The following is a 27,726-nucleotide window of genomic DNA, read 5'->3' as shown; positions in this document are numbered from 1 at the left end:
TTCCAGGGGACCTCAGGGGTTCTAAGACGTCTTGGGAGCCAAGAGAAGGAGAGGCCTCAGGGCTCTCCTCTGCAGCTTTGGCTAGAGGGACTGCTTTTATCAGCTCATATATGGTAAGATTTCCTTGGAAAAGGACTCTGCTAGAAAATGCTGAAAAAACATGATCTAGACCAAGTTCTTGATTCTGTAGATGGGAAACCAAATTCCACAGAAGAGCAGAGAATCACAACGATTGACTCTCTGCAGTCATTTTAAATAGAAAGTGTCTTTACTTAGGCAGATCAGTGGAGCTTGGTAGAAGAAACAAAATAGACACTTGAACGGAGTCATGAGGATTCCTACAGTCCAGTCCCCTGCTTCCGGTAGCCTGGCCACCAGCACATTTGGTAGAGATGGATGTCCACCAGGGAGCAAGCTCCCCACAGGCAGGGGGCCCAGGAGTCACAGGGCAGAACTGCTGAGCAGGATCAGACAGTGATGGCTGATGGTCGAGTGGTGACTGGGTGCCAGACCCTGGGCTAAGCACTTTCAGATGTGTTATCTCCGTTCTAAAGATGAAGAAATGGAGGCTCCGTGTTGATGTGAATTCTCAATATCAGTGCTGGGCCTTACTGGGCTCTGGTCTAGAGTCTGTGCTCCTCATGGCTGTGGCTCCTGCCTCCCAGGAGATGTCCATCAGTGTCTAGCAGATGCAGGTGTCTCATGGTCAGAAACACCTCTCTGAGCCCTCTCATCCTGAAGGTTCAGACAGGAGGCAGGAGTGTTTGTCTCCCTTCTCCTGAGTCTGCGGGGGTTTGTGCAGATTCCTATTGGTTGCCCCACAGGGTTTTCTAGGAGTTTGTGTTCTTTGAGATACAGGAAGGAAGCCAAGGATGGGTGACCAAACACTTTGACAATAAACCAGACCTTATTTACTATTTCTTCTCTTCTACCTTACATCAACCCAATAGGTAGGCATGCTATAAGAGCTCATGTGTATACTTTTTTATTAAAAAGATACCAGTGGTATTCTTTCATTCATCCATAAGGCATGTTTTTCATTTACATGTGTGTTTTTGCATTTGCACATTAAGTCATGCGTTTGTTGCTTTTTTAACTCTTTCAATCATCATTCTACCTCTTCATCCATCTATTCATGCATGCCTTTATGCATTCATTCACTTACTCACATTTTTCTTCATGTGTGCATTTGTTAGTTCGCTCATTCATTTCATCCTTTCAACAAATAGAACACTTTGAAGTTAATTAATTTCTCTGGAGAAATGTGGAGTAGTTTAACCATACCCAGGGTAGATTCTGGGCATCTTTCTCATTGTTGCGTGTAGAGGCACATGAAGTTGGATAAATAGTGCCAGGGCCCCTGAGGGAGAATTATTGGCCCACGAGAGGAACAGGCTAAACCCATTTACTGTGACAGTGGGATCTAAATATCACTTGTGTGCTGCGGTCTTAGGGTCTTCCCTCCTCAGGTCTTCCCTATGGCCTGAGAATATGTGGGGCCCCCCAGACCTCCTCAATAAGTCTCATGACCCCGAGCCATCGTTGGGTTGCTCCTGGGACGTAAGAACTGGCAGCATGCCCCATGGGGAAGCGATAGACGGTTAAGTCTAGAAACCAGGGCTGTGGTGTGACAGTTTGGAAAGGAAGGGCTCTCTGTCCAGATAAACTCATGAGGGGCACGCATGGAGTGGGCAGGAAATGCAGTGAAGGGCATAGTGGGAATGAAAAATAATAAGGGTCCTGCAGAGCTACGTTTCCTTCTCTTCCTCCATCAAAGAGTTTCCATCTATTTTCTTTTCTTGAACTTCACATTATCGCTGAAAGATAGGCAGGATGAAAACTATGGTGCTTGTTTTGATTCGTAGTAACATTAACTGCAAGCCAAGCTAAGGATGAGAATGTTTTAGCCTTGGACATGAGGTATTTGGGGAAGAACCTGCCTCCACCAAGTGAGTAGGGATTAGAAATTACTTTTCCATCAAGCTCTGAGTGGGTGTTGGGAATATAGCTCGATTGTTTCCATGGCCTAAATGTAGACTTCTTTTGGTTTATTGAGATGGTAATTTAAGCTTGCCCTCAACCTTCCTTATTGTGCGTGACTCCAAATGCATATACATGCCCTTTCTGTTTTCCAGACTGTGCTTTTAAGTGTCTGGCTGCAAGGATGCTTTTGATAAGTAGAACATCGACAAAGGGCTTTCACACCAGCAAGCTGTATAGGGTACCAGTTGGCTCTGGAAGATGTGTTCAGCCTTTACCGCTCTATGAATACTTTCCTCTCTGCAGCGAAGGCGGCATGGGTGGCCATTTGGAAACTCATCCTGCCCTCATTCAGACTGTACTTAACTCCTGAGATACTCTCCTTTCCCCAGGTATTCGTGAAGCCTCACCCCAAGACAAGCTCAGGTGGCCTGTTTAACCTGTGTATCAGAACCCCGCCCACACTGAATCTCAACTCATGGCCAGAGTTCTTCCTATACCCTGGTTCCGTAGGGAACAGAAGCCTGCATCTGAGAATGATCACAGGAAAAGGAAGATCCACCCGCACGTTCCTCCCTTGCTTTTATCCTCCATCCACCTCAGCCCCATCTCTGCTTTCACCGTCGAACCATCCTTTTGCATATTGCTCTACTTGATTTAGAATACACAGCCATAAACACTCAGGGCAGCCAGCAGCATGACTGGATATAATATTAATTTCTTTTCTGCTTTATTTGTGAAGGAGTCAACCATATAAATCACCTTAAGCCACTAAGACAGAGAATGAAAGCGCATCGTCAAATGAAGAAGTGTAGTGTGTTACCATTAAAACCTAAGAAGAATCTGTGATCAATTTGGGGTTCTTAATGTGGGTATAGTTTTGTTAACGTTGCTGTAGATTATGTGAAATGCTCAGAAAGTTTTTTCCCCCCCTCTGTTTTAGCGGAAAGCATTGGGTACCTATCAGCGGCATATCATTAGAAAGTCTGGTGTCTGCTGGACGTCTCCTTGTGATGCCATTTTTCATGACTTGTTTAATTAACAACCATTTTTGACCTAGACTAGTTATAAAAGTGTTGCTATTCTCTCCTGCTAAATTATGTCTAATGAACGTATTTGCATGTTATCAGATAGAGCAATGTATCATTTCAAGTTTTGGCGTTTAAGCCTACCTCACTCAAAACAGCTTTTGTGGACTAGTGAGCAGGTGAAATCAAAAATCTCATTTCATATCTGACATTAATAACTTTCAAGGGGAATGAGCATTGGCATTTATGTCTGGACCAGGATCGAGCCCAATGTCCTAGAAACACAAGGGCAGCAGACAAACCTACTCACCAGATAGGAAAATAAATCATGCACAATGCAGAATTTCTACCTTACATGTTAATTAATGTGTGCAATCAATTACTGATGTTACAATATGAGAAAAAAACTGGTGGGGAATGGGGTAATAAAAAATACCTATAGATTTATCTGCTTCTTTTTTCTATTTAAACAAATAGTCTTCAAGCCTGTGAATGCTGTGTTGAGACATGCTCTGAATAATAAGCATCATAAAATCTAATCAGATTTATAAGAGGAATTGATTGTTGTGGCAGGAGGAGAGGGTGGAAAATAAGCTGAAATTTAAGTGTTAATTTTTATGCTAATCCACAGTGGCTTCATATGAAGCAATTTTGTTCTGTGCCACAAATATAAAATTGTCCCTTGCAGAGAAATGTCAGCTTGCTAGACCTGAAAGCAGTAATTTATTAGGTATGTTTCTATTAGTATGTGTCACAGTTGTTAGCAGGCTATACACACAATCGTGCTTCATACTTATCCTCCAAGTCTCAGAATGTTTCAGCTCAGTGGCTGGAACGTGGGGCATTAATACATTATCATATGCGGGGTGGTCTGTGCCCCGTGGACAAAAGGCTATTTAATACAATTTAATGTCATTCTGAGAAGAAGTGGAAAAATAAAGACGGGGAATAAAATGGCATCTGTGTGTTTCACAGTGCACTCATGCACAAACCCTCAGTTTAAGAGGTATGACATTTCTGCCAAGAAAAAGAATAAAACTGGGGCATTTTTTTATATAACCTGTTCCCCGCTGCAGTATTTTCTAAATGCTATTAAGTGATCGATTTACACGGCTCCATGATGATGTCATCTATAAGAAGGGGAATGCAGATGACAGCAAAATACTAGTGACAGTGACCTTGTTTCAGAATCCTTGGAACCCTGTCAGCTTTGCTTCCAGTATATGGTTTCAAAGAATGTACTTTTTGGACAATATCTAGTTACTGGGTAGTGAATTAATAGAGTTAAGGGTTCTGATGCAATTCACATATAGGTCAATTACATGCGCCAACATCTGCTCTGTCACTATCATTTGCATATAGCATTCATATGTTAATGATGCCTCTTTTTACTCAAGTAATATATTTAAAAAACAAGATTTGCATATCAGTTTGGATCAGTATATTACAAGCAATTTATCATTTTCTCCTTCTTGTTATGATTTTAAGAACAGTATCTTGAGTGATGGCTGCTATATTTGAGCATGGCTCTGATTTATACAAGAAACCCTTCAGTGGGAAAGCTTCCATTCTAAAGCTGCTTAAAGCCTTATAAATCAATAATGACACAGATGGACTGGTGATAATCTATTTAGAATGCCTGATAGCAAATATTGTTGTACAGATGATTAGAATGGTAACTGTTTTAGCAGAAAGCCTTTCTCTCTTTGTAAATGGTAAGTTTGAACAAAAAAGTGCTCGCACATGGACTTCATGTCAGGAAATCTTCGTGCTGGGTCTGGGTTGCAAAGGGAAAACATCGGGGGAAGAACAAAGAGACTTCCCGCTCCTGCCAATATAATCATATCATTCCCTGTTTCTTTAACAAAACAGGACCTCTTAATGGAATTGTGTCTTCAGGTGTAAATAGCATTAAAAGCTGCTTCCCCTCTCCTCTTTGCCCCGATACGGCGCAAGGAGTGAGAAAATAAAGTGGAGGTTGTCAGAAGTGGCAGCTGCTTGGAATCCTGATAAATATAAGCTTTTATTGATCTGATGAAAATGAAAGATCCCAGCACTAGGCAGTATTTAGCTTCTTGTCTACAGAGCGTCACCGGTGGCCTTGCATTGGGATAGATTTTCATTCTCATACACCGGGTTTGATTTCATCTTTAACCTTTTCAGCTGAATTTCCTTGACCTCTGCATATTGCTGTGATTTGGTGAATTTGTTACATTTCACTTTACATCACTTCTTTCTATATTTCCTTTTGTGATAGGGAACTGGGACGCCCCTCTGGCAATCTGTCAGTGCCCGGATCAGCCGCATCCTTTCTGGGGTATTTTCTCACCACACTGACAGTCCTTAAGACAAGTATGCAGTTAAGCTGCTAAGGTAAGTCTTACTATATAAGAACTCTTTGCCCTAGACACACATCATTTCCTCCTGCTTTGTCGCATTGACCTAACGCAAATGCCAACCAAATAGCCTCCTCTCTCTCCCCCCTGGCCAGGGGCTTCCTCCCAGCCTCTCCCCGACTCAGGTAGGATTCCTCTACCTGCGCATAGCTCTGGGTGAGTGGTGGCTGGCAGGACCTTTTGCCATGGGGGAGGCATTCCTTCGTGGTTTGGGTGTGTTTGGGGATGGGTGGGGAGGGGGAACAAAGGAATCATGAAAAACTGTTATTTTCCTCTCTGTGGCTTAATTTCTTTCTCAAGTTTTCTTCTGGGATGAATACAAGGCTTCAGTTCGAAATCCTGAGGTGCTGCTAACATATTCTGGTTCCAAGAAAGTGCCGCTGTTATTTTGAGTAGTTTTGATACAACCAAATCAAAGTGAAGATTTGAAATAGCTTTTCTGAAAGCCCAAGCTGAAGTCATAAATTATTCTGCACCATGATTCTTTCTGATAGTAAAACCATACCTCTCTGCCTAACATTGCTGAAATGTGGAAAAGTGAAAGTTAAAAATAAAATGAAACATTTAAATCTTGGCTGTTGAGAACCTCAGATAGACATCAAGGCCAGTCGATAAAGGCCCCTATCAATTAGGCTTCCACAGTCATCATCAGATTTGGTGTATTAGCAATTGCACAGGTGCAGGGTTCTGGTATTGAGACTGGGAAGGGCTAGGAAAAATGCGGGGAAATACCATAAAATGGGAAGTGAGGGGCTGGGATGCCGAGGTCGGCTCAGTGGCAGAGCCCAGGGCAATGGCGGTGCCCACTCCCTCCTGGAATCTTGTGGGAGGAAATGTCTGCAGCCAAAGGGTTGGAAGGTTTCCCTTTTTTACCCCTTTCCTTTGAGTCAGAAAGTGTTGATTTCACACTGTGGTGAGTGTTTTCCATCAGCTTCTTGGTGGGTGTATTCCGTGTTAGGAAAAGGAACAGCGAACACCAGCAGTTGTAACTTCCGTCAGCGGAGGGCGGGCGGCCTCCAGTGGCTCCGGGACCTCTGAGCACCGGGACCCCTCTAACGATGGAAACAGCCACGGGCTTCCTGGGCCTCCGGACTGAGCTGTTTGGCTATCCCCTCCTCAGCATAACACAGGCAGAACAGTTTTTGGTTCCATAGCTGTTTGGTTGGGAAAACAAGCCTGCGGTTGCCAGTAAGGTTTAGAATTCGCCTGCCAGATCAGGGAATGTCTGTGAAGACTATTTTCCCTCTTGGGAGGCAAAACACAGATGGGGGAGTTAGGAGTCTTACAATATTTAGCTGCTACATTGATGGTAGGGATTCTGCCGCGTGGATGCTCACAGTTTCCGAAGGCCTAGCTTATCATCACTGCCGAGGGCCTCAGGTAGGGGAGATGGGTGGGGCTGGCTTTCCCCTGGGAGTGAGCACTGCCAGCTGGCTCTGGAATGTTCCACCCTCTGTGCCTCTTGAGGGGGCCGAGGAGGTACTGCAAGGGTGCTGCCTTTTCCCCTTGACCCACATCAAGATGAGAAGCCAAGAGGAGGATGAACCACCGTGCCTGACAGGTGGGGTGACCGAGGGCAGGAGCTGGAGTGACTTGGGCTTCTTCTGTGAATGAGAAGTGCCATCCTGCATGTGGTTCCCGAGACCCGGTGGGATAGGCCGAGGCACCGGCCTCACCAGGTTTCCTGCCCCCGAGGCATGCGTTTTAAAAAGTTAATCACTTGGTGTGGTTTGGACCTCATAGAAGATAAAGAAAGATGATGAGATGTTCCAGGGATTGGCCATGAGCAGGTGGGGAGATTTTTCTGCATGGAAAATGTACATCTTGGAATAATTAGGGGTCATGTGAACTGGAGTAGGGTTAGAGCTTTATATCTAAGAGCATATTCTGTGCCCTGGAGACCAAGAAAGGGGACGGGCTTTAGAAACAGGCGGAGAGCATGTGGGCATCTCCTTTCCAGCCTCTTGCTGTCTCCCCAGCCCCAGCACACAGGATCCTCAGGCCCTAGGGCCCGGAATTATGATGAGCTGGTTGAGACATTTCTGGACTTCTGAAGGTAGCTGTTGGGGGAATCTTGTTCCCATTCCTCTCCCCCAATGCCCTCCCCATCCTTTGAAATGGACACTTGACTTTTTAAAGTCAAATATTATATAAATACAGCTTTGGGACAACTGAAGCACTATTACTTAGAAACCCTAAGCAACCTGTCGGTAACTGAACCCCTTGTACACATCAGAAAATGATTTACCGTTCTGCCACAACATGGATTTCCAAAGCAACCCCAAAACGGATTGGAGGCAGAGTCTGAAGGCGTGTCTGTCCAGCTCTCCACAGCTTTATCCTTCAGAAAGACCCCATGCTTGGTCTCGAGGCCCAGTGACTTCTAGAAGGAATTGGCTCTCAGAGACCATAGGACCTTCCCTCCATCGGGCAGACACAGAGTGGCTCCCACTGTCCCCGGGGCATGTGCAGGACCCTGAACTCAGGGTGCTGTCCCGAGGCATCCCCGTGTCCTGGTACAGACGTGTGAGTCAACGGCCTTCCCGTAGCAGTAATTACCTTAGTTAAATGCTGCAGGAGCCGTACTTCGGGAGCACAGAGGAGGGAGTGAATAATTGTAATTTCTGTGTGATAATGATGATAAGCCCTGCATATGTGTGTGTGGCTTTGCGTCGTATTTGATCTTCACTGGGAGATCTCCAGGCTCATGGAGGTAAGGATCCCTGCAAACTCCTTTGTAGCCACTGAATGAGGTAGGAAAGTAAGATCACATTACTCTCATTTTGTCTGAGAGAAAAATAAAATCAGAGATAATTTTAACTCCAGAGGGAAGGCAGAGTGAACCAATTCTGGTCTAAGAGCTTCTTGGGATTATCTTAGTCCTCATTAGCTCCCTTGCAGGTAGATGCTTTTATTAGTTCCATTTTCCAGATGTGGAAACTGAGGTCAGAGAAGTTGAGTGGCTTCCGCCAGGTCACACAGCTGCTGGATGGTGAGGCCAAGGTTTGTGCATGCTTCTTTCTGATTTTGGAGCCTGATCCCTTGGCCATGAAGCAGCCCTGGATATAGCCTTGGACAAGACAGACAAGCTCCCTGCCCTCAGGGAGCTTATATTGTGGGGCTGGGACACAGTAAATAAGATGATCATGGATAAGATGATGTCAGATAGTGATAAAGGCTATGAGGAAATGTCTGGGGTGAGAAGAGGGCGAGGGGGAATATCTGTACTTGGGTGATCAGGGATGGCCCTCTTTTCTTTTTTTCTATAAATTTATTTACTATATTTATTTTTGGCTGCATTGGGTCTTCGTTGCTGCGCGCGGGCTTTCTCTAGTTGCGGCGAGTGGGGGCTACTCTTCGTTGTGGTGCACGGGCTTCTCATTGTGGTGGCTTCTCTTGTTGCGGAGCACGGGTCCTAGGCACACGGCCTTCAGTAGTTGTGGCTCACGGGCTCTAGAGCGCAGGCTCAGTAGTTGTGGCACACGGGCTTAGTTGCTCCGTGGCATGTGGGATCTTCCCCGACCAGGGTTTGAACCAGTGTCCCCTGCATTGGCAGGTGGATTCTTAACCACTGTGCCACCAGGGAAGCCCAGGGATGTCCCTCTTGAGGATGGCACATTGGAAGTGAGAGGTCTGAAGGACACGGAGGAGCCAGCCAGTGAAGGCCTGGAGGAAGAGCATTCCTGGCCGAGGGAGTAGCACGTGCAAAGGCCCTGTGGTGGGGAAGAACTCAGCATGTATGGGGGACAGAGTGTAGGCCAATGAGGCTGGAGCACGTGAGCTCTGGGGAGAGGGTGGGTGGGTTGTAGGGCCTGGATAGACACACCTCTGTAGACCGTGGTGAGGACTATTGCCTTTCTTCTTTGTTTTTGTTGCTTTTTTTTTTTTTTTTTTTTCCGGTACGTGGGCCTCTCACTGTTGTGGCCTCTCCCGTTGCGGAGCACAGGGCTCCGGACGCGCGGGTTCAGTGGCCATGGCTCACAGGCCCAGCCGCTCCGCGGCATGTGGGATCTTCCCGGACCGGGGCACGAACCCGTGTCCCCTGCATCGGCAGGCGGACTCTCAACCGCTGCGCCACCAGGGAAGCCTATGTTTATGTTGCTTTTAACCAGAGAGTGTGTCTTGAGAAACCCACCTTTCCAGGTGTGGGAATGCTCCTAGGTGCCAGAATTCTCCAAGTGGCTTGAACCAACTCTTGGTGGGTTGTTCGCTGTGACCTTAATGTTCTACCAGAGGGATGTCCTTGTGACTTGTCTAAAACTGGGAGTCAGGGATTTCAGGCCCCATGGGTGTAGGAAAGGTGGCCAGTCACGTGGGGGCCACAGTGCCCTTTGGCTGCTCCTCTGGACCCAGCTGAGCCCCCGCAGCTGTGGGCTTGGGCAGAGTTGCAGGTGGAAGGCTTGGGGCTCCCTTTGATCAGGTCTGCCTAAGTCTGTGCAGCCTCAGGGAGGTGTAAGCCCGTTCCATCCACTACCAGGAAGTGTTAACTCCAAATTGACTGTGATCGCTTCCTTGTCAATGTTGATTCGTGGGTCATCTAGTAACATTCTGAATGAGCTTAAGAGTAAAGATTCTTGGTGGTTATAGTTTAAACCTCTTTTCCCTTGGGCAGTACGGATGCTATTGTTAGGCAGGACTCTGTTTAGAAATTCTAGGTAATTCCTAGACCCATAGAGCCCTAGGGCTGGCAGAAACTTTTGCAATCAAAGACACCTTTATTTTATAGGTGAAGAGACGGAGGCTCAGGGAGGGCAAGGAATTTGTTCAAGATCACACTGCGAGTCATAGGCAGAGCCATTCTCACCTGGGCACAACAGGCCACCCCTCAGGCAGTTCCGGACAGCTTGGGGGCCCCTCTTAGCTGAAAGGAGGCACCAACAGGGGGAGGGGCTGGTGTCCTATTCACCTCAGGAGCTTGCACAGCACACAGCACAGTCCTGGAACGCTGTGAGTGGTCAACAATCATTCACTGATGTATTGATTGACCAGCTCCTCCCCTCCGCATTTTGTAATCATTAGAATTTGTTGTACCTTGGTTTCAGCAAACTCAATATATATCAAATCCACATTTCTTTCCAAATTTTCTGGAATGCAGGGATTGCAAAGCCCAAGACCTCCCTAGGTCTGATTTATGCCAACACCCAGGACACAACGAGGCCAGGACTCTGGTAGTGAGTTCCTGATACCTGCACAGGTAATTTGAAGGTGCCCCTCAGGTATTCCAGTAGGCCCGTTTTCAGAATATAAAATGCTGAAAGTTTTGGACAAAGACGGTCAGTGCTGAAGGCAGCTTGGCCAGGGGAGGGCTTGGACTCTGCCCCAGAGTGTGTTGCGGGGAGGCACCTAGATAGGCTTTGGCCCAGCCAGGGCATCTGTCTCTGGGGAGTTGTCCTAAAACCAAATTCAGGGTTCAGGTGGGAAATGCAGGAAGCTAGATGTGTGCAGAGCAGACTGGGGAGAGCTGATTCCATGGCAGGGGGCCTCTCAGCTCTCATCAATTGCACTTGGTAACGCGGGCAGAATTTTTCCAGGTCTGCATAGTTTTTAAGGAAAAAAGAAATTTTAAAAAAACTGGTTCTTTTCTTTTCCTTCAACGTTGGCAACTAATTAAGTTTTAAAAATCTTTCTGCAAGCGCAAGTATATCTGTGGACTGGACAGAGCTTCAGCCCGCACTGTGTGACCCATGCTGAGCGCAGTCTCATACACACAGTGGGCACGCGATGCGGGTCTGCCAGTGCTGACCCGAGCTGCCCGCAGCACAGCCCAAGCTTTGGAAGCACGTGAAGTGGGAAGGGAAGGCAGCATTTGCAGGCCCCGGGCCTCACTCTTCTGCCCTGCGTTCTCTTACTGCAGGGAGGCCGGGGAATGTCCCCGGCTGCATGGGATGGGACGACGCCTGGAAGAGGTGCAGCAGTGGGAAGACACCCACCTTCTGGGAAAGGTGGTCAGGATGCCTGTCTGCAGGCCTCCACATCCCACCTCATTCTGTGTCTCCCCAACACCTGAGTTATAAGGGTGCCTGCCCGTGTCTAATATGGGGACACGGTGATGGACGGCGTGTGATTCTGCCCCCAGGGAGCAGGCGACAGAACGACCCCTCCTCATGCCAGTAGTGGGGCTGCTCGGACAGATGCCTCAGGCCTCAAGTGTGGCTGATCCACGTGCTCCGCTCACCTGTGTTTGGGATGGGGTGGTCCTGACGCTGCACCAAGCTGACCGGAAGCTCTGGCTGCCACTGGATGTGGGTGGCCTGTGTTGATCCTGGGATGAAGCTGAAGAAGAAGATGCTTTCTGTCCTGGGAGGCTACCTGGTATGGGAGAGAAATGGCGAGGCTGCTCAGCCCACCCAGTGCATGTCCCGGTCCTGTGAGTCTGCTCCATCCAGCAAAGGTGACCCAGGTACTCAGCTCCCCTGAGAGGCAGGCAGGTGGCCCAGCATTCCCAGAGATGGGGGCAGACCCCATACAGCTGCCTGCGGTGGCCCCATCAGGGTGCAGTGGACCAGCATCGTCTGCGTGCTGGGAAGGGGTCGCTGGTCTCTGGGCCTCACCTCCTGTTGGCCCCTGCCTGGCTCTGCTCACCCCCATATACTCCCTTCACCCGTCCACATGCAACATGGAGTTTCTGTGCGTGTAATATTATTTGTTTTTATTTCTGTAATCCCTTTATTGTTTGCACAACTGCTGTCAGACTGTTGCCTGAAAGTATCACAGGATAATTGCAGAACGCCTGCATAAGTAATTTCTTATGAAATCGGGCCTTGTCTGCATGTAAAATTGTTTGTCGTTGCTGCATACATGGACTTCATTATATCCAGGCTGTTTACCGGGCTCATACCTTCCTTACAGGCCATGGCAACGAGAGGGCCCAACACTGGGAAATAATGAAATACTATCGTTTTTCTTTTTGGTCATATGACATGGCTGGAGGGTGACAGTTGGTCCGAGGTGGTCAGAGAGAGCCTGGCCCTGGAAGGAGATGGGGACCGGCTTTCCCAGGCCGCTGCCAGGGAGGCCAGTGGCTAGTCCGCCTGTGCTGGGCATTTCTTCCGACCACATTTCTGTGATATTAATGGTGTGTGGTAGCGAAAGAAATGTGTCTTATTCTCGAGTCTAACCCTGCTGTTATCAAAGTAACTTCCAGCTTATTAGCGACAAAGGACTTTTCTCCTCTCTGCTGCCCTGTTCGCCAGGGCTTCCTGAATTAAACTGCTGTTTCCTGTCCTTTATATGCATGACCACATCTGGGTAGCCTGCTCACAGCCCCGCTGCTTAATAACAATCACCTTCCCTTTCAGTCTCTGTTGATTGTTTCTAATTCACTCTGACAGATAGTGCCTGACAACTTGCCGGCTTTTCCCTCCCTCCGTGACCTGAAGTTACTCACAGCACTTATATAGTCTGTCATTTTTAATATTTGATTTCATTTTAAGTTATGTGTTTTACTGAGAAGATGAAACCAAAAGAAAAGGGGACTTGTAATGGAACATAAATTTAACCCTTCTTGCCATCCGGCACCAGCCTGAGCCACCCTCCCTGGTGTCTGGGTGACGGTTTCTCCTTCCCTGTGATTCTCCTGCTGCTGCTGGGTTTCTTTTCTTCTGTCTTTTTTTCTTTCTCTCTCCTGCTTTTTCCTTTCTGTCTTTCATTTCTGAAAACAAAAGCTTTATGTCATATTCTTTCCCTTTAATGGCGCTTGATTAGTTTATGGAGCTAATAATGGTGCTTTCTGCTCCATTATAACCAGGTTATAATTGAAAGACCCTTTGGGGGGTTTTCCTCTGGAGTGAGGGAGTCAGGGGAGAAGCCTAGTGAAGTCAAAATGACCAGCTTCAATTAAGGTTCAGAATGTGAATTTGATCTTTCTTTTTCGAGGTGCTTCTCTTTGGGCGAGCTCGCGGGGCAGAGAAATGCCAGCTCTGCCTGGGTTTGGGATGAGCCCTTGGAGTGAGCCCTTCCCAAGAGAGGGGACACACATCTTCTGCCTCTTCCCTCTGAATCTGCCCAGCGCGCGGGCTTGTAGGGCAGGCGTCCTCGCGGGGGGCAGGCGGCCCACGTCACCTCAGGGTCCACTCTGCCATGACTTGGCCTTTGTTTGCCACCAGACAAAGGCTCCTGTGTCCCTCTTGGCCCTTCAGAGGTTGAGAGCTGTGAGGCTGTGCATTAGGTCAGCTTTGCAAATAGACACCATAAAATTAAAAAAAAAGTGGCTCATTAACCCATGGCGCCTCACTTGTGCTGCTGGCCTTCTGTGTACATCGGCCTGTTCCCCGCAGTGTGGCTTGGGCGGCTGAAAAAGCTCAGTAAGAGGGATCTGGGTTGGATCTCAGTTCAAAAAAGTTCGACTTCACTGTTGCCCATGCCTGGTCTCCCCATGAGCACAGCACATCCCGAGTGTGTGAGCCGCCACACTCAGGAGGGCCCTGGAGCTCCCGGGCTAAGTGCTCCTTTGACTCCTGCAGCTACAGGCCTGGAGCAGAGTGCGTCCGTCCGAGAGGCCAGGCAGACAGGTAGGTTTCCAGGGCGCTCTTATAAAGGCAGTCTGCTGGGGGCAAGGCAACAAGCCTGGATCTCTGGAGCCAGCTCTTCAGGGAGTACCAGGCTTGGCCCAGAGAAGCACAAGGACTCCAGATGGGCCTGGATCCACTGCCCATGGGCGGATGTGCTAGCTTCTTGCCTGCTGTTCTGATGCCCCTGGGTCCAGGCCTGCAGACCGAGGTCCTGGGTGGGCCGGCCATGTCTGTCTTGTCCCAGCCGCTCCCAGGATGATCCTTTCATTGGGGAGTTTTCTTCTCCAGGCCTCCCCTTTCTAGAACCTGGGTTCTCTCCATCTCTCTGGGCACTGTGGGTAAACTGAGGAAACAGCTGCTCTCTAAGGGAGATGTTTTTCCTTTCTGTAGTCCCAAGCATCCCATCGCTGGTTCCTTTTCTTCCTTCTGAAAAGGGTGAAAAAGTCAAGAACAGCTATTTATTTTGATGGTTTCGCAGTGTTGCTTTATTTTTTTTTGAAATTGTCATTGTTTTGAGATGTTCTGACTAAAATAAAAAAGAAGAATTACTCACAAAAAGTAAAATGAACACAAACCTTTTAACTTTATGTAGGAAATAAAGATCTGTGTACACAATGGTGTGCAATAAGTAAAATAAGGACAAAATGGCTTTTCTCTTTCACTGACCCAGATGGTCTTTATGTGCAAGGTATGGGCCAGGTGGTAAAGGAAAGGGGGGTTGAAAAGGCTTGTTTTTCCTTTTGTAGCTCTCCATATTTGTAATCTACTGGGGAGAGCAGGCGCGCGCGCGTGTGTGTGTGTGTGTGTGTGTGTGTGTGTGTGTGTGTGTGACAGCGATTGCCAGGTAGTGGTGCAGGCTCTCACAGTCTGGGATGGTCCTCACATTGGCCCCAGCTCAGGAAGTTGGGCTAAAAGGATCCAGTGCCTTGAAGAAAAATACAAAGAGAGGCCAAGGGCCGCCATGCCCTTCCTGCTTTTAGGAGGGCAGTTGTAATAGAATTTTAAAGCAGATTCTGTATTTGAGGTTTGACCTCCAGCAAGGCCAAATTATGCTTTAATTCTCCTTAAAATGGACTGTTTGGCCATTATTGGTTCTTGTTTTAGAGTCAGAAAGAAATTGGGGGTTGAAGTCAACTAAAGACTGATTTGGTTGTGGTGCCTCTGGGGTCCATCTATTACCTGGTGAGCTGGGGCGACGGTGGAGCAGACTTCCTCGGAGTCCAGCTTTTCTGTGGAGCTAGCATGGGGGCAGGTGTATTCAGTCAGGATTTGGGCCTGGAGGGCCCTGCTTCCCCAGGAGACAGCTCTAACCAGGACCGCGAGTTAGCAGGGCCCCGAGCCCTGTCCCTGAGAATTCACTGACACTGGGCCTGAAAGGATGCACCTGTACAGAGTTAAGGCGTATCATTCTTCAGTACGGTTTAAGTCAACAGAAATGTGAGAGCCCTGCCGCCATCCTAAGTACGCATGGGTACAAATACAGAGCGGAGAGGCTGCACAGGGCACTGACCACAAGGGAGTGTGGCCTGGGCCACCTCAGAGATTGAACAGAGAGCCGTGGATCCAGACTCGGGGGAGAGATCTGTGGATCAGAGCAATACGACTGAGACACTGACCGACGATAAGGGAGCTAATGATTGTTGTGAGCGTTCTCTGTACTCAGCACTGCACATCATTTTAGGAAAGGAAAACCAGACCTGTCCTGTGGCTCACGACGGGCTTCATGGAGAAGCTGGCGTTGGAGCTTGGCCTTGGGGACCAGGAAGACTGTCATCAGTTGAGGCAAGGGGAAGGCCAGAGGGAAGTTGCTTGCAGAAGGCAGGAACCTGCCAGATGCATTTGGGGCTGGGGGGAGGGGTGTTTTGGGCTGAGGTGACCATTCCAGGTGGGGGCAGGAAAGGGGGGAGATGTGGGAAAACTGGGGTTGGGCTTGGTGTTGATGAGTAGCTCCATTTTGTTGGAACTTAGGATATATTAGGTGTGAATGGAAGTGTGGGTCAGAGCCCAGTGGGAGAGAGGCTGCCTGCCAGGTAAGGGTATTTGTGATGAGTTGGGACGTACCCTAGAAATGGGCATTGGGAAGACTGTTTGCACTATCTGACGCTGACCTGGGGCAGCGGACGTGGGAGTGGGGAGAAAGAACCGGACTGGATGGTGCCCTTCTCTTGTTTAAGACTCACAGTGACCTCAGAGAGAGAGGCACCGCAGTGACAGTGCTGGAGCTGGGGTGTCCAGGCTGTGCAGCCTGCCCCGGTGCTCAGCTGTAGGCAGTTTGCCCACGTCCCAGGCCAGGCCCGTGAACTGTGCACAGTACGTTGGCCTTTAAAAAACAATAAAAAAGGGATTGCCCTTTAACCACCCCTCCCCCACTTTGTATTCATCAGGGTCATACTCATTTTTCTTTCCACACATATACAAAGGATGAACTTTGGGTTATACAAGGGGTATATGCCAATGTCAAGAGCAGACAAGAACACTGGAACAATTAGCAGATTCATCAGTTCTTCTGCTTATACTTCAATTCCAAGAGTGAAATGTTAGTTTGTTCAACTCTCTGCTTTATGCCTTGATCACAGTGTGAAAGTGTTGACTAAGCTCAGCTTCCTGGTCAGAGGGTCGAGACCCATGGCTTTTAAACATGCTTATATGAAATCCAAACATTCGTGGCCACTGGTGATCTTGAAGTCAAGGCACAACTTATAAAACGAACACATAATTATCTTGTTTATTCAGGGTATAAATAGAGTTCATGCATTTAAAAATTTTTCTTCCTGATAAGGACTTTAGCCAGCATTTAGTCTTTAGATAGCCTCTCTCTCTTCTCTCCCCCTCCCTCCTCCCTTTCTTCTTCCCTCCCTGCCCCCTCCCTGCCCTTCTTCCTCTGTTTCCCCGTCTCCCTCCATCCCTCCCTCTCTCTCTCTCCCCCTCTCCCCAACCCTCTCTGCCTCTCTCTCTCTCTCTCTCTCTCTCTCTCTCTCCCTCTCTCTCTCTTCCTCTCGCCCCCATTCCTCCCCCCTCCCTCTTTCCCCCTCTCCCTTCCTTCTCTCTCTTTCCCCTTCTCTCCTCGGAAGGGGAGGGACTTGTTGGACCTGCTGTGGCTGCCCTTGGAAGAGGCAGGATCAGCCCGTGGATTTCTTTCCTGGAGCCCTTCCTGCTTCCCTCACAGCTTTGGCAGAGGAGGGATGGGTGCCCAGGGAGGGCCTGGTGTGCTTGGACGCATCCTTGCCACTTCCACAAATCCAGGGAAGGGCCATGAAGCCCACACCTGTCTCTGACAGCCCAGCTGGGGACCAGATCCAGACAGCAAGGTGGCCTGTGGATGGGACCTTCCCAGGCCTTCCCCGATGGGCGGGGGCGGGGGGGGACGGTTTATACCCAGAATGACTCCTTAGCTCTAAGCCAGCCCCATACCGAGTACCACGTGCTCCTAGATTTGTTATTTTTTGAGACACACTTCTTTTAATTAAATATTATATTTAGCTTTGTCCTAAATAATAATCTCTATGAAACCTCTGGTTTGATGTACCCTCTCTATATTTTTTTATATCACACAGTAAGATAATTATTTAAGTATTAATTGTTTTTTAAAGAGGAGTTTTTTTGTGTATCACCTAAAACCGTCTTGTGTGTCAGCGTGCAAGCCTTTGGGGATCCATTGGAATGTTTGCAGCCAGCCAGCTTCCTAGAATCTAGTTCAAGTTACTCCATGAAGGCCCTGCCTCCCCAGGCCCTGGGGAAGCCCCTTCCTAACCCCTCCAGAAAGTTCTCCTCAACTCCTCCTTGACCTCATGGCCCTGCCCTCAGAATCCCTAATTGTCATTTAATCATGCGCTGCTCTGGTCACATTTGACAATGCTGTGAGCAGTTGTCGGGCCATGCTTTCTGACTCTGTCCCTTCCCTTTCTGATGGCCAAAGTGTCTGGTCAATTGAGCTAGCTGTGCCAGTCTGTCTGTCAGTTCTGTGTATACATCTATGTATCTCTCTATCCATTTATCCGTCCTATCCACTGCCCCTCTCTGTATCTATGTATCTATCATCCTTGTGTCTATGACCAATATCTATCTATCTATCTATCATCTCCTATTCTTCCCCCACCCCCACTTTCTTTCATCCTCTTTGATGAGCCAGGCACTGCTTTAGGCCCTGGGAATATAGCAGAGAACAAAACAAAGTCCCTGCCCTCATGTAGCTGACATTCTAGTTGGAGAAGTCAGGCAATAAACAAATAACCGAATAGGCGAAGAAACCAGAGACCGATCTGTAGGGACACATGCCATACAGAGTATTGAAACAGAGGATATGAAGCAGAGAGACCAGGACAAGCTGAGGCTGAGCGATCGGGGAGGTTCCCTCTGGGGAGGTTACATTGGGTCTAAACACTGAAGGACAGGATGGGGCAGCACCTGGACAGAGGGCAGAGCTCATATAGAGGCCGTGAGGCAGGGGCAGGCTCGATGACTGAGGTGCAGAGAGAAAATTCAGATAGAAGAATGAAACTGTATTTGATTCTGACTTTGACAAGGATAAAGCTTTTCCATTTCTCACTTCCTAGGGGCTACAGTCCCTCTTCTATGTAAGAAAGTCCATCCCCTCAGCTCTGAAAGCCCCTGTGTCAAATCCCTTCTGCTGGGGAGCTTTGGAGGCAGTGCCATGTTGTCCCCTGCAGGGTTGGAGGGCTGAAGGGGAGCACACCATGATGAGGCGACCGCTGACATGCTAATATTTCATTTTAATCTTGAGTGCCAGGTTACTTTCCAAATGAAGTGTCTCAGGCAAGGCTCTAACTTACATGAAATAAAAGAGTTTAATGCTAATTAAATATCATCTGACTACTGAAGCCATATTTATTGATGGTCTAAAAGAACATCATCGAGGTGGGTAGACTGGGAACGTGTCTCCACTAGAAACGTACCTTCGAGTCCCAGGACTCCTGCATTTCAGGCTCGCACACCCCATGCGTGGCGAAGCACATGTGGGTGGGACCCCAGAGCCGCCCCTGCAGCTTTCTCTGCCGGATGCAGAGATCAGCGCCTTTAATGTGGATTTGGTTCAGGAGGTCTGGGTGGGGCCCAGGCTGCTCCTTTTTAACCAGGTCCCAGGAAATGCTGATGTTGCTGGTCCAGCTGCACGCAGAGTAGCGAGAGTCTAGAGCAGACCAGGGTGAGTTCCTGGCACCACTGCTCACAGGGAGTGACAGCCCTGTGTGGAGTCTCCCACTATACTGGTCTCGCCCACCCCCTCCATCTCTCCTTCCTCCTTTCTTTATCCCAGACCTTCCTACTCCTCCTTCCTGTCCCAGCCTTGTTGTCGCCCTCCCAAGGCCAAGAATGGGGTGATTCCTTCAGGTAGTTAAAGCCTTCATGCAGGGTTTGACCCCATCTTCCACCATTTGCCTTGTCTTTGGTTGTCTGATTGCCCTACCCAGACTTGGAACAGCTCAAGGGCAGAGCCTCCATTCCAGCCTCTTACTTCTGTGCTTCCAGGCGAGTGCTTCTCCAGATGGCAAGGAGGGGGATGTACTTCCCGGCCCTCTGTAAACAGGGACTCGCATGGGGTAGAGCTGGCCTCAGCAGCCGTGTGTTGGCTGAGCTCGGTAGGCAGGGCCTGGAATGTGAGGTCACGCTCTCCCGTCTACCCTCCAGCTTTCCTCTGGTGAGGCTTCTCTGGACTGTGTCTTCCCTTTCCTCTGATCAGCAGCCTCCTAACGGCATAGACGAGGGAGGCACGGCTCCAATGCTGCAGGGGTGAGAGCATCCTCGTCAGTGAACAGGGTGCGACCACTTGGAGGTGCACGACCCAGTGGTTGCCCATGGCAATGGGTCCAGTGTTGCTAGACCTTTGGATTTTTCTAGAGAGGTCAGAAGTCTGGATTTTCAGATGGAACTCAGCCAGTTTTTGCAAATGGAAAACTCTGACGTGATTTTCTTAAATCATCACGTAAGCCAAACTGAACATGTGTGTCAGTGGATTTTGGCAAGTAGGCCTCAGGGTGCAGTGTCTGGTGCTCATCAATTCTGGGGATGATTCCACAGATCCTGCTGGGAGAAGCGAGGGGGTCTGAAGGCGGTGGCCTGGTTGGAGATGTCGCCTCAGCAGCTCACCTTGCCTGGGGAAGGGGAGTTGGGTGGAAAGGGCTCTGAGGACTCAGAATCCGTTCTGCAAGAGTGGGCCCTGATGTGGCTTTCAGGCCTTGGGAAAACTCATTCTTCCATATCAGCTTGTCTGCATCCACCTATAATTAGCATCTGAAATTTCTAAATGAACTGCCTAATCAAGTAAATTTAGCAAACTTATTGTGAAGTGCTACCAAATCCTCTGCCTCCAACTGTCCACACAGACACCCGCACCACCTTGCTTGCCCGTGCTATGTGCAACTGAAGCTGCTTATGTGTGCTGTCTGGCAGCCCCGCAGACAGCCCATTTATGTGACCTATAATGAGTTTATTAGTGTTTCACTGCCTTGTTGCTATTAAGTTTTGTCAGTTTCAGCTTCAAGAACACAAGGTTAAATTTTCAGTAGAGTTTTTGCAAAGTTTGAGTGGGATTAAGATTGTTAAAAATGTGTCCAAATGGTGGGTCCATGTGTTTATTTTCAAGATATTATTTCTGTCCACTAAGAGATTTTCATCTCTTATTTATAAATTTAACACTTTTCCGATGTTCAGAATGGCAGCACAGGGCTCGAATTTCATATTGCACACTACACATGAATGCATTAAATGTAGAGGATCAAACTGAAGCTGTAGCAAATGGAGCTGGACCCGTTGGTGACTGTGCAGCCCGAGATGTTGGTACCCCTGTCCCAGGGTGCAGCTAGGACTGGCTGTTGCTTTGACCTGGTAAATAAACATCATAAAGAAAGAGGGAAAATTCACCCACAGATTACAAAAGGATGAGTTATGATATTATTTTCTCCCGGTACCATAAGATACACAGGTTCTTCTATGAAAATACATGCATGTGTCATTGAATATTATTTACCTGGATCCCTTCTGTAATTCTTGAGCAATTTTTTTTAGGAGAAACCAATTCAGGAGTCTCTTCATTGGCTGCAATCAGAATAAAGTGGTTCCACTTTTAGGTTAAGAGAAAAAAAAATAAACAGTAATAGGCTGAGCTGCTATTATGAAAAGTTTATTATAATTGATATATAAGCTAGCTGGGGGCTTAAGCGCAGAGCAGTTGGAAAATTTCACTAGCTCCTGGATCCAATCTTTAAATATCTATGTTGTGTCCACAGTGGGGAGATGGCCATAGCTGCAAAAGCCCTCTGTCATACATGGAGACACACCTGTGGCATTCTCTTGGTTCTATGCTGTTTGGGATGTAGAGCGCTCTAAATCCTCTCATTACTGCCTTATAGATGACAGACACTTCAAGCAGTTCTCCATTTATCTGAGATTACCAGTTAAACTCGTTAAAAAGCAACTCTGGCTTGTTCACTCAACTGGCTGTGGGGAAGATTTCGTGTTCTTGAGCGACAGTGTGGCTTTGATTAGTGGAGTGCTGTACTTTTTAGGGGAGACCTTTGCTAACTTAATTTATGACCCTGGTTGATGGCGTCTGTGCTGGGGCATTACGTATTTCCCCAACTATTGTACCTGGTGTCAATAAAGGTGCATTTAGGGAAATCTGAAATAAAACTCCAGGGCGTTTTTGTTCTTTGGGGAAGCAAGGCACCATAAACATTTTGGGCTTGAGCCAACAGCTTTCCCTGACCGCGACTGCAAATTACTGTAGTATGTATAGATTGCCAGTGGAACACGATTTGAGGAAACCTGTAGTTTAAAGAATGTCACTTTTATGCACAATCCAGGCAAAAGAAAAAAAAAAAACTAATTGAGCCAGCAGACAGTATTCTTTCGAATGAGGATTATGAAAAAAATATTTACCAAAAAACAAGGTCTAAATATGGCTTTTTATTTAATCATTATTACATCAATCATCAATATCAATACTTAATAGCAACCTGATAATGTAGCCAGTAGGTGAAACAGCTATTAAAAAGTGTAAAAAAAGATTAATCAGGCGCAGGTGATATTAATGCTCTCCAATTATTTAATGATAAGTACATATTTTTGAAGGTGTTTTTAATAATCGACTGTAATATTAGTTTGCAAATATGTAATTTCTTCTTAATTTTGCATCTTAGCTTCTTTGTGCCGGGTACAAAGGTAGTATATTTCTGTAGTTATTGTTTGCAGCACTCCGTGTAAAAAATCACGTTCATTTCAAGAAGCTGTTATGGTATTGATTCTGGTAAAGACTTCCATTAACTGACCAATCTAAACCTCATAAGTGATGTCAGGATAGTTATGCATTTGCTTGGTTCAAGTATTCAGCCATTATGTTAGAATGCAGGCAGTGTCTGAATATGGCTGTTAAATTATTTCTAAATACCGAACCAGAACAGCTTAACAGTTCTGCAGTTTGAGACTGACACAAAAATGACAATCTGCCACCTCTTTGTTTTTTAAATATTAACGTTGTATCGGGATAGTATTTTTGGAGTAAAAACCTGTGGCACGAGAGGATAAGTGACATAAACAAAGGCAGCTGGGCTTCATGAAATAATGGAACAATAAGGCCCTTGCAGCCGTTCTCATCACTCCAGTATGTTAATTAGCATTCTGTTGTGGCCGCAACACTGAAAACATGTAATCTGTATTGGTGTACAGTACAGCTGTGAACACACATTCTTTTTTGTGAGTCCCTGGAGTTAGCCTTGCCATTGGCATATGCGTTTGGGCCAAAAGTCAAGCCATCACCACTAAAATAGCACACTATAGAAGCAAAATGTCATTTGTCTTTTCTTATTTTTTTTTCTCCCCTCAATGCCACATGCTGTCCAGTGATGTAATCCAGTATCACTGCATCTGCCTCCCTGCTCTATTTTTGCAGGAGGGTATCTGAGGGGGCTGGGATGCCAGCAAGCAGGAGGATTTAAAAGGCAAGTGGCCCTAGAAGGGTCAAATTTAAAAAATCAGTTCTTTCTTTTTGCATTATTTGTCTAAAAATATATTTTTTTAAATGCATAGATTTTTAAGTATCAGGGACCCAGAATCCGCTGCTCGTTTCCCTGCGGGGAGGGGGAGGGGGAGGCAGCTAATTCATAAGGAAAAAGAATCTCAGTAAACTTTACCCTTATTTATCATCTATATTTCGAACCTGATTCACAGTCCTTCATGCGTGTAATACCCACTTGGGGTGGGGTGTGTTCTTCCCATTTCAGAGCTGAAGAAACTGAGGCTGAAGCATGGCCCAGAGATGGACTCTAATTGCAGGGGCTTTCTGACCTCTGTCTGCACGCGAGAGGGAAAGTGATTGGTCGTTTTGAGGCAAAGGGGTTAGTACCAGTGAGCGGAGGCAGCCAGTGGCTGGGAGCAGTAACTGGGGACTTCAGAGGCAGGACTCAGAAAGACCCCTCTTGCGTGATCTTCTGCTCACATGTGGCTGACTGGGAGCCGCCCCTGGTACTGCCGGAACATGGCCCTGGGTTCTTTCTGATACCAGTTTTGGTGGCAGGAGGAGAAGACTGGGTTTCAGCGTTGTTGTCACAGGAGCTTGACAAAGTTGCCAAAACCTGCTTGGATTTTTACCTGATAGTGTTTGGCTTGAAAAGCGAAAATGGTTCCATTTCAATTTTCCCTGGTTTCAAAGTAATTCAGCTTTCTTTGTATGAGTGTATGTGCAGCATCCCCATACACACACACACACACACGCACACACGCACACGCACGCACATGCACGCTCATACATACTCTTGTTCATGAAGTACGTATCCCTTTGCAAAATATTTTTTGAATCAAAAATTACATTTTATAGCACTTTAAATGTATTATAAATTCAAATAGGGACTACCCAGTTGTTAAAACTTTTCCTACGTTTCAGATTAATTTTATCCATCCCCTATCACCATCCGATCTGACTATACCAAAGGAGATTTTTAAAAAGAAAAAAAAAAACCAAATAACCAACACCAAAACCAAACCAAACCAAACCAACCAAAACAACCCCATCAGCTCTAAGGGAACTTTCAGACTCCGTGGGCAAAGCTTCTTGTTGTCTCTTTCTGAAAAATGAGAATGAATACTTAGCTCAAGATTTTTCTTTTAACCTACCTCAAAGCTGATTGAAAAATTACCTCCACCCCATAGAGAAAACACAGCATCTGGGTCACCATGCTGATCCAATTTGGTTCTGCTTTCAGACTGTGGAGGAATCAAATGGTCTGGCGTTTAGGTGATGTGAGCGAGTGTCCATCTGGGAGCAGATGAGGTTAAAGGTTAATAGCACTTGCTTTTTTTCTTTTTTTTAATTCCAGCAGAACAGAGCTCTTTTACACGTGCCTGGCCCCTATCCTGAGTCCCATGTCCAACTCCACAGCCTTCGGAGAGGCCTCAGTTGGTGTCTTTGCTCAGACTTGCCTGGCTGAGGTAGGGCAGGACTGACACTAAGATCTTAGGCCTGTTGTTTCTCTTTTCCTGGAAACTCACCCCATCCCCCCTTGGTTAATGGCTCTTTAAATATTGAAATGCCTGGAAAAAGAAAACAAAATAAAATAAAACGCAGGCTGTCAAAGAGATAAGAACAACAACAACAAAAATGTTGGTATCTTTTAGAATTTGTCTTCCTAGTGGTAAAAGTATATAATTAATAGGAGAATTTTCCTCCAGATGTGGCTATACTATAATAGAGCCTTATAAATGCTACAGAAAGAAAAATTGCTTGGAACGAAGGCGTCCTCAATGAGAGCACACCTGGGTCTGACAAAGATTGCATTTAGGGACTGCTGTGCTATCACAACGCAGAGAAAGACCAAGTCTCCGGGAGCAGCTGGAGAGAAAGCCCCGGCAAATCTGCATGCAAATAGCAGCACATTGTTAACTTAATCAGATGCCGAGGAAAAGATGTGCCAGAACCGCGAGGATGATCTACATACACGGAGGGAGAGTGGCCTGGGCTGCCATGGCCACTGGGCGAGGATGGGCCTGGAGCAAGGTGCGGTCGGGCTGGCCCAGCCTACCCACTGCCTGCCCATTTGCTCCAGCCTGCAGTCGATTTATCACAGAATGCTTGGTGCGCTCTTTGAAAAGATAGAAATGATGGAGCATATTTCAATTGGGAGGAAGCTTTTTTTTTTTTATGGTGATATAGGTATTGGTATTATTTTGCCTGACTCCATAAGTCCAATTAAAAAATATTTCTGCTTAAATATCCGGGTGCATGAAGATAAGAAATATTGCCCTCGAGTGTATAAAGAAAGAGATCTTTTCATTTAAAAAAAAAGGTGCTCTCTAGAGTGAAGTGCTGAGTATATATTGTGCCTTAAGAAGTGGAAGACACCTGTTATTTACATTTTATATTAAAATTAACGGACATATATTTTATATCTCCTCCATCTTTTAGTCTAGCACCGTAAAAAATAAAAAGTAATACTATTTAATCACCCACAGCTTAATAGTGCCTTAGTTGTTTACTGCCATCGCACTAATTGCTCTGTACTAATGTGTTTTTCTGTGATATCCAGTAGTGCTAAGAGAACAGAGATCCATAACCAATTAAATATAGTGTTTTCTATGTTAAAAATATATCTGATGAGGCTAGAAAGGGAACAGGAGCTGCCCTTAACGAAGGCGCATTGGCACCGTCTGGGAGCCCAGGAAAAGGTGCCCGCGTTGCCTCTTTTGCGCAAAGACAAAGGGGGTAATTTTTTTGGCAAGAAAACAAACCCGAGGAAAGCACAACAAACTGAATGTTTCCTTCCCACCCCCACCCCCACCCCTCCTGCAACTCCTTAGGCTGCTTCTGTACTCTCTCTTCCAGTGAGGGAGAGTTTGACTCGGGAGGGAGAAAGGGGGAGCAGCCACCCGGCGGTGCGGCGGGCAGGCGGCCGGGAGGAGCGGGGCTGGTCCCCGGTTGGGCTGGGGCCCGGCGCCCGCGAGCCGGAAGGGCGCCCGTTCAGGCGCAGGCTGCCCACGGCAGAGGGCTCATCGGGGAGCATTGTTGTTGGCTCCAGAAGGAGCGAAGCGTCCCGGAGATCGGGCCGCGCTCGCGCGGCTCTGGGCGGGAGGAAGGTGAGGGGAAATCCGACCAAACAGCGTTCTTAACAATTTCCAAAGACGGTGGGAGTGACAAAGGAACGCAGGACGCCGCCGCCGCCGCTGTCTGGGCCCGCGCTGTTTCCTGTTGAAATCACTAGTCGGGGATGGGAGCCGGCCACAGGGCAGCCCGCCGCCCGCGTTCGCTGGCGGCGCGCCCGGTGGTGCAGCGGCCCCGGGCCGAGCGCTGCCCCCGCGGGCCCGCCGCCTGCCAGCCGGCCGGGCCCCGCCGAGCGCCACACTTCACCTTACGGAGGAGAGATAATGAGATCAATTAGAGGCGCCGTCAGCGCGCCGAGACAGCTGCTGGCGCATAGTAATCACCGGCGGGGCCGCTGCGCAGGGGCGCCCCGCTACTGCTACCTGCGCCGGGCACCAGCACGCGCCGGCCCACCCGGGCCCCAGCCCAACCGGGGCCTGCGCCCTGCTCGCATCCTCTGCCGGGGAACTCACCTCTAGGCTGCCCCGCGCCGCCGGCCCACCCCGTGGGAGGGTCCTGGACTGGCGCCTGGACTTGTGCATGTGTGCATGCTTGCGCGGACATGTGTGGGTGGGTGTCCACGCGTGACTGTGTCCTGAAGGTGCGTGTAAGTGTGACACTGTGAGCTTGAATGTGTGGGTGTGCGACAGTGTGCCTGAGTGTGTGGGTATGAGTAGATGAATGTGTGTGAGAGTGTGCATGAGTGTGCATCGTGTGTGCGTGAATGGGTGTACTCCAGTGCTTACGGCAGTGGGACTGTGCACGTATGTGAGAGCCCTCCGCACGTGCATGAGTGTCTGTGCATAAGCATGTGTCCACGTGTGGAGCATGTGTATTTGCAGAGGAGCACGATTCTGTGTGTGCACACACGTCTGTGTGTGCGTTTGAGCATTGTGTGTGTAGGCAGCCTAAGTGAGAGCTGAATGTATGTGTCTGTGTGAGTGGTGAGTGTGGGTAATGAGTGCGTGCATGTGGGTGTACGTACCTGAGCCTAAATGTGTGCGTGACTCCATGTGAGTGTGGGCTTGTGTGCTGGGGGGTGGGTGTTGTGGCCCCCTCCTTCAGTCCCTTGCTCTCCAGTGGCTCCTTGGATGCCTAGGTTTCCTTGTGGGCTAATGGTCCTGAGAAAGTGCCATATGCTGTGTGTCTGGTCCACACCTGGCATTCCCCCACCATATGTACCTATATATTGATGGCATGGGTGGCTCCCCATCTCCTGACCTCCATCTACGTGTCCTCCCCACTGTGAATTTGTGTCTGTAGGCTCCACCCTGGTCAGCCCCTTCAGAAGGGCCTGGTTCCAGAGGCAGTGTGGGGGGGGCGGGGTCAGGACATGTGTGCCTCGCCATCTGGATCCCCCATGACTATAGAGCAGATAATGACCTGCCCAGGCGCCATAGCCCCATTTCAACTTAGCCCATATTGAGCACCTATTGGATGCTCTTCAATTTAGCCCTTGAAGGCCAGACAGATTCTCACTTTAGAAACCAGAATGGGTGAGGGTCCAGAGAAGGGTGGGAGAGAGATGTCGTCCTAGTGACAGCTCGCTCAGCGACTTTGCATTTGTGTTCCTGTCTGAAATGCTCTTCCTTTGGATCTTCATGTGGCTTTCAGCTCAACAGTCCCCTCCCCTCTGGACCACTCTGCCCATCCTGGGTCCCCATCAGCGACGCTCTTGTCATGTTTCGTGTCTTCATAGTGCTTCTTGCTCCCTTGATGATTGCCTCCTC

General features: G+C 48.0%; 1 protein-coding gene across 4 annotated transcripts in view; it reads left to right on the top strand.

Moving 5' to 3' along the window:
• The window catches only part of ZNF536 (zinc finger protein 536), a 418,033-nt gene that overhangs the window by 105,185 nt on the left and 285,122 nt on the right, over positions 1-27,726 (top strand). For 2 of the 4 annotated variants that reach the window (XM_032613633.1, XM_032613634.1), the window contains exon 1: positions 23,444-23,574. The exons of the other annotated variants lie outside the window; for them this stretch is intronic. The gene's annotated coding sequence lies outside the window, so the exon portion shown is untranslated. Of the gene's footprint in view, positions 1-23,443; positions 23,575-27,726 lie in introns of those variants that run through there. 4 annotated transcript variants of the gene reach the window in all.

Source organism: Phocoena sinus, chromosome 19 (genome assembly GCF_008692025.1).
Source record: "Phocoena sinus isolate mPhoSin1 chromosome 19, mPhoSin1.pri, whole genome shotgun sequence".
Classification (NCBI taxonomy): Eukaryota; Metazoa; Chordata; class Mammalia; order Artiodactyla; family Phocoenidae; genus Phocoena; species Phocoena sinus.
Note: the sequence above shows the minus strand (reverse complement) of the source record. Positions and strands in the feature narration are given on the sequence as shown.